A 7,816-nucleotide genomic window follows, 5' to 3' on the forward strand; every position below is an offset into this window, starting at 1 on the left:
AAGGAAAGCAAAGATTGCCAGCAAACCACCAGGAGCTAGATTCTTTCTCACAGCCCTCAAAAGGAACCGACCCTACCAACACCTTGATCTCAGGCTTGTAGCTTCCAGAACCATGAGATAAATTTCTGCTGTTTAAGCCACTTAGTTTGTGGTACTCTTCTTATGGCAGACCTAGCAAATTCATACAGAGCTCTAGGGAGATCAGCAAAAGTCAGGAGAGTCTGTTTCCTATTCACCAAACACACTGCCAATTATAACCACTGCTGCCTTGAAGCTTCTTTTTAGTCTAAGAGGTCCTTCTTTCTACTGTTCTATTTCTCCCACTTTTCAGGATGAACCTACTTCAACGAAGTATGTATTGTACTTATTGTCTCTACTCGTTTCATGACAACCTCAAAATAGAGCAATCTAACTTGTCACTCACCACTTCACTAATATTGCCTCCTTGAAGGTCATGAGTGACTCCTACTTTTATTTAAATTCATTACATGAACTCTTTTTGATTGTTTCCTCTTCCAGGTTTATTGATTTTTAAAAATGACTGGCTATTATGATATATTTTATCATAATTTATCATAATCAATTTTTTAAATTGTTAGCTACTATGATATATTCTCCAGCAATTTCATTTAGCTTTTATGGATTTGAAGACCCACAGTTATTCTTTTCTTCTCCTTCTGGGAACCTATGTGGAAATGATCTTACAGATACTATCTCTATATTGACTACATCAGAATCTACATCTTCAACTTCGACATCTCTCATGAGCTGCAGATACGTATTTCCAAAGTTTTGGTGAACACCTCCACCTGACTCTTCATACGCATCTCATTTAAGACTAAACTGATCATCTTTACTGCTGTTGACACCTGTTCCTCACAGACTCCTCCACAGATAATTTTACCAAAACCCACCCCCAAGCCTAGGAGTCTTCCTTCTCATTCCACATCCAGCAAGCCATCAGGACTGACAATTTTTCTTTACAAATAAAATTTCAAATATAACACACTTAAAACTCTTTCATTATCAAACACACAATACTCTTCAACATATACAGCAATATTTGACACTTTCCTAAATACTCCAAGCTATAGCAAACATATTTTTCAATAGACTGACTTTGAGCAAGCTTTCTTTGTCTACCTCAAGATCAAGTGTGTGTACTTCCTGTATGTTCTCTTAATATCTATACCACTACTGACAATACTGGAATTTTAAACTCTCTGTTCAGCTTTCTATATATTTCCTCAGTTGTGAGCTCCTCAAGAATAAAAAATCTTAATTCCATGGCTCAACAAACAGGACAGTGATTGTAAGGGTGATTGACTACATTTGTTGAATAACTGGAGGCCACTAGAGTGTTTGGAAGCACTTGTTACTTCCAATGATATCAGATCTCTAAAGATAGAGGGGGAGAGAGAGAGAGAGAGAACTTTTAAGTCAAATGACTGAACTTGAATTACTTCCTCAAAATGTCAGAATTCCCCAAAGAGTAAAATATCACTGACACAGGTAAAAAGTGTACTGCTTTATCCTTGGGGTTTCTTTTAAGATATGAAGCAGCAATAATCTGAACTTCAGCATACCTCCTTTTTAGAAGGAAGCATATCCTAGGTTTCTCTTTCTCTATCTGTGTACGTTCTCTATCTGTGTACAGAAACAAGGCAAGTTAAGTCCCCAAAAGGAAACCTAGATGTTGCTTATGGTAGAGATAGTATGTTGGAAAAAAAGATGAATGGAAATTCACAACTTTCCTTTCCCACCACATTTATTTAACAAATTTGGCTTTTTACAAATGATTCTCTTTCAACAAAGGTTTCTACAGCTTAAAAAAAAAAAATTACCAGTATAGACAAATGTACATTGTTGTCGAAACCAAGTCCCTGGTCAGATGCACAGTGAGGCCAAACAAACCAAAATGCCAGAGTTTGGAGCAGAGAAAGATTTATTGCAAGGGCCAAGCATGGAGAATGGGTGGCTCATGCTCAACAGACCTGAACTCCCTGATGGTTTTCGGGGAAGAGTTTTCATGGGCAAAATTTGGAGTGAAGGCAGTAGGGTGTGTGATTTTCTTCTGATTGGTTGGTGGAGAGGTAACAGGGTGGTGTTCCAGGAATCTTGTGTTCAGCCTGAAGTTACCATCCTCCACCAGGGTGGGGGCCCTAGTTCTTGTAGAATTCAAAAATATTTTGTTACGTGTATCCCTTGAGGGAGAACCAGGACCCTGTCCCATTGCTACACTACTGTTTCTTGACTGCCTTTCCTTTGTTTCTGCATACCCTCACTCCTCTAACTAGTAACTGTTTGAATCTACCCTTTGGAACTCAAGGAAGGTCTAGCAGGTTGAAACCTTTTTCCTACAAACAAGAAATTGGGGACACAGAAGGGCTTTTGTACCCAGGAGGGTCCCATAGGGTCCTGCTCGATTTCAAAATGATGAATGTAATAAATAGATGATGAAATCCAGAATGCTGGTGAGATGTGTATGACTTTGGAGAGGAAGCTGATACAGCCAGTGTAAAAAATTTAATTCCTCAAAATCTAATATAAAGAAATATTATGTTTTCCTATGAAATGATAAATTGTTATATATGAAGTAACAACAAAAGTCACAAAGGGCAAAACATTAGATTATTGATGGTTCTAGTTCTGATTCTGGTTCCTTCTTGAACATATTTAGAAAACACAGGTGTACAAGTGAAACCGAGCAGGACCTTGTGGGCCCCTCCTGGGTACAAATCCTTTCCTGTTCCATTTCTTGCTCGTAGGAAAAAGGCTTCAGCCTCCTAGACCTTCCTGAATACCTTAGGGCAGATTCAAACAACTGCTAATCAGGGAAGTGAATAAATGCAGAAACAAGGGAGGAGCAATCAAGAAACAATACCGTAGCTATGGGTCAGGGATCTGGTTCCTCCTCAAAGGATATACATAACAATATTTTTGAGTTCTTCTGTAGGAACTAAGGCCCCCACCCTGGTGAAGGATGGTAACTTCAGGCTGAACACAAGATTCCTGGAACACCACCCTGTTACCTCACCAACCAATCAGAAGAAAGTCATACACCCTGCAGCCCTCACCCCAAATTTTGCCCATGAAAACTCGTCCCTGAAAACCATCAGGAAGTTTGGGTCTTTTGAGCATGAGCCACCTGTTCTCCTTGCTTGGCCCTGCAATAAACCATTCTCTGCTGCAAACTCTGATGTTTTGGTTTGTTTGTCCTCACTGTGTGTTAGCACTCGAACTTGCATTCAGTGACATAATGCCCACTCTACTTTTAAAAACCCACCTTCCTAAAAACCTCATCGCTCTAGCTGTTCTAAAATAGTAGACCCTTAGACATCCCTGTCTTTTGTATCAAAAATATCAAATGAAATATTAGAGTCTGGAGACACATTTTGTATGCAGGCACTGTTGTGGAGGAAAAAATTTTCCTCTGCCCTTGTAAGTTCTTCTGGCTGGTCTAAGAAGTAAATTGATATGAGACAGATTAACATGAGAAAATCACACTAAAGTTTAATAACATGTATACATGGGAGAGAACGAGCAAAACTGAGTAACTTACCAAAATGGCTTAAACCCTCACTTTCAAAACCACCTTCAGCTAAAGACAAAAGTGGATGTCAGGGCTAGTGGTTTGGGACTTCAAAGGAGAGAAAGGCAATTCACATGGAGCAAATGTTTAGTAAACAAATGTTTGCTGGGCCTTGTAGAGAGAGACAACCAGTCAAAGTGGACTCTGATCCCTAGGCCCTGCTGAGTTTCCCCCATCATTCTTAGCCCGTATTTCTTGCAGATATCTCTGGTGTTAGCTCTATTCCAGGAACAGACCCTTTATCTAGATTCTTTTAGGCAGCGAAGGGGGAGGTTAAAAAAAAGACTTATTAAGTCTTCTGTTTCATAAAAAATAATCAGCCTAAAATAAACCTCAGACCAAAGAGACATATTTTGAGGTGGCAAATTTTGCTCCCCTACAGTACCAGAGCAATAAAATCAGATGCTGTCAAGGAAAGTTATCAAAAATTAATAAAAATATGAAAGCATCAGTACCTCTAGAAGTGACAGCCACTGGTCATTTCTAAAAAAAAATAAAAGCCGATCCAAAGATGCCAGATTTTATGAAATTATTTTCCAAGAGAAACAATAAAAATATTTTTAGTAGAAAATCTTCAATATTTAAATACTGATCCATTCTTTTATAACACAGTGCAGGCAAAAACAAAACAAGTCTGCAGCTCTACCTGCAGGCAGCCACTTTGCCATCTCTGGTTTACAAAAGTCCTTGCTACTCTCCTTGATAACAAGAGAAACAATTTGTGTTGGGTTTTTTTACATAGGGATTTTAATTCATTAAATGGCTTAGTTTTTCATACTATACTATTTTGTAATGCTTTGTGGTCCCTCATGCATAGGTCACTTCTCTCCAATTGCTGCTTCCTTGAAGGCAGAGGTAAGCTTATATTTCTTTGTTTTCTTTCTCAGAAATAAATGCACAGTGGGTATTCAGTACCTCCTTGTTGGTGGGATAATATAGTAAGTGTCCTGAGAAGCCCAGTTCAGCTTGGCTCTTCTAAGCCCTTTGAACACATAACACAACTAGCAAAGATGTTTCAGAAAATATCCTTCTGGATACATGACTTAGCCTATCATTTGGCTCTTAAATCAAAAGGAAAAATGGTAAACAAATACTTCTGTAGCTCTACTTCTGTGTTTCATATTAAAAAGTCTGAACTGTGTTAAATGCAGGCTTAATTCAATTTCGTTGATTTACTGAATTGACTGAATTCCTACTAAGTGTCACAGTCTTCTAGGTGCTACAGATGAAGCAGTTAACAAAGCAAAGTTCCTGTCTTTACGTCCAGTACATTTTTACAAGGGGTTTCGCAAATAATATGCTTACCACAAAGTCTGTTTTTACTGGTCTTTATTCTAACCTTGGAAAATATTCAATGTTAAAGATAAAATCTTTTGATTTATGGTCTCTTCTTAGGTGAACACAAGAAATCCTCTTACAAACTTTTAAGTAATTGTACTCAATAATTAAACGATCAAGAAAGATCCATTCTATTTTGTTTAAATGATTCAAAGGGAATTGAAAGTAATGGTCTATCCAGCAGAGTTGTGTGTAATTATTTTCCATTAATATTTGCAATAGACCAGAACTTAAGCTTGGAAATATACAGTGCTATGGGGGATATTACAGAATAGTCTAGAAACTAAGTAGCCTTGTATACTGTTGTACTAAGTAGCACTATATTGCTGTTGTATAAAATAACATATTGCTATTGCCATTAGTGCAGCTGGCCTGCAGATTCAGACCTTCAGGAATAAACCCTGATGGGGTGATCACAGACTGATGTTAACATTTTGCTCTCAGCAACACATACTTGCAAACGAAACAGCATATATTTGCTGTGACCTTGGGGAAACATCAGTTTCCTAAAGATAAACTGACCAACAAATATAAAAGGCACATAATCCCAAACTAATCAAACATAAAACAACTTAAATAACTGGCATTCAGGAAATGAGCGTAATAAAAAGGAGTGCAGAATCATGTCCTTATCTTGAATTCCTTTTACAAAAGTTGCAAAAGTCAGAAGGATGGCCATTGCTTACACAAGTACTTTAGTATTTTATTCATTTATTTATTTTTTTTCCTCAAGCTGTTCCAAGGCTCCAGGCCTCCCAGGAAGCAGAAAGTTCTACTGCCATTCCTTCTGATGCGGCCCTTCCATGTTTATCTCTGGGTGAATGTGGGAGAGAAGGCCTATGCGAGAGCCAGGGCTTCTTGGCAAGCTTGATAAATGAACAGCAATTAGTAGCGTTTCCTGCAAGGCAAGACTCAAGCAGCAGTGGGTGACTTTTTGATCTCTGGTTCAGTGCCTGCTTCTTCCCCCTGCAGCTCATCCACTGGCACAATCCTCTTGCCCCTTTAAGTGCCTTCATGCTTTCCAGATCACCAGACAACACCTTTGCAAACATGGCAGCAGTCAGTCAAACTTAATAAAACAACTTATTTTTTCTTAATATTGATAAATTACGTAATGAAGTAGATGTTCTTTAGTTCATATAGAGCAAGACAGTTCTTGAAAAAGAAAGTGCACGGTATAGGAAATAAATTTGTTTAGGATGACTTTGTGCTCTTTAATCTCCAAAATTACAATGAAGAATAATGCATATGTTGAGAAATTTGGTGATTAGTTCGTCTCTGGCATTTTGTGTTTAACAAGGTTTAATGGGGGAGACTGCATAACAGAAACCAATAGAATTAGGTCCTGTTTCTCATTTTGTATTCAGAACAGTCAAAAGACTCTAAAGAAATATTTGGAAAAGCCCTGGAAGCCAGCTATGTCAACTTTCTTAAATTTCCGAGAGAGAGGATCTTTTAGTCTTTCAGTGAAAACTGTGAGAGGCTCATTACTGTAGTACTGCATATTGCAGTCAGCTTTACTCATCAGACAGTTCTAGGCAAAACCTGCCTTTTGCAAATCTGCCCATTGGTTAGAGTTCTGCCTTTTAGAGACACAAGGAGAAGCAGGTTATGTCTACAGATAAACTAAATTAACATATATTCCACATAGGGATTATTTAGTGAAATATGGAGTAAAAAGTGAATGGGAAATTAATACCTGGGGGCCTTAAGTGTGGAAGTACTGTGGGAGACACTTCAGTCATACATTAAATATTTATTAAGTTATGCACAACGCTGGGCACTGGAAAAGTTCATTAAAATAAACTGTGTGAACAATACAACTTCCAAATGTATATATTTGGCTGAAGTACATACAATTCTTTCAAAATTCACCCAGTTTTATAAATGGTATACGCCAATTTATATTTCTTTGTATTTTATAATTGTATGTTTGAGGTCAGTAACCCTCAACCTTCTCAAAGCCACACTTCCAGACCTACCTCCAGCATGCACCATTTGCTCCATGTGACCTGAGCTACTCATCCTTTTTCTAAATATCATTTTGGTTTTATTCAACTATGACTCTGATTCCTTCCTTCTAATAGTTTCTTTTATCCCTTGGAAAGATCTGTTGCAATCCTGCATACGTAACTCCCTGTGAAGCTTTTCTCTGACTGTAGTCAGAGAAGAAATTTCATAGCAAATTTATAAACAAGTGATTTTCTATATTGCATCTTAAGTGTATCCCCAACAAATTCCATTTCTAATTAATGCTGTCTTCTTATGGGGAAATATATAAACTGGTTGTGTCTGGGCTATGCCTGGAGAAATGGGCACTTCTCAATCTAAATGTCCTCCTAAAAGAAGCTCTGGGTTCAGTAGACCTACCGCTTGATAAAGGAGATTCATGAAGAAAAGGGTCAGAATATATTTCACAAAAGAGGAGGCTGGAGTGAGAACTGTGAAGGAGAAAGTTCAGAATGATAGTATGTATAAGTCTTATCTCTGGTTATGGTAATAACATAGAAATATATCAAGAAATTTTAGGTCAGGACTCAAGACTGGAAATAGTTATAAAAACACTGGAAACTTTGTAACTTTCACATGTATATCTTTTTTTTTTTAACTTTTAAATTTTTTTTAAAAGAAGCAACTTTAGTTAAGCAAGGTATATTTGTCAACAAGTCTGACGTCCTGACATTCAGTTCTCACTCTCCTGCCATCCTTCCATTTCATTCCTACTAATGCCCGTCAAAAATGTTCTATTAATGAAGGACTGATTTAATTTGATCAATGGAAAATTCCACTCTGGTCTTAGCCCTGATGACTGTCTCAGAACCTCCTTCAACTGGTTACTGAGGACACCATGCTGAATATGAAAGTCTCAGTCAGACAAGCCCACAT

This window comes from Mesoplodon densirostris, chromosome 2, assembly GCF_025265405.1.
Source record: "Mesoplodon densirostris isolate mMesDen1 chromosome 2, mMesDen1 primary haplotype, whole genome shotgun sequence".
In the NCBI taxonomy this organism is placed as follows: Eukaryota; Metazoa; Chordata; class Mammalia; order Artiodactyla; family Ziphiidae; genus Mesoplodon; species Mesoplodon densirostris.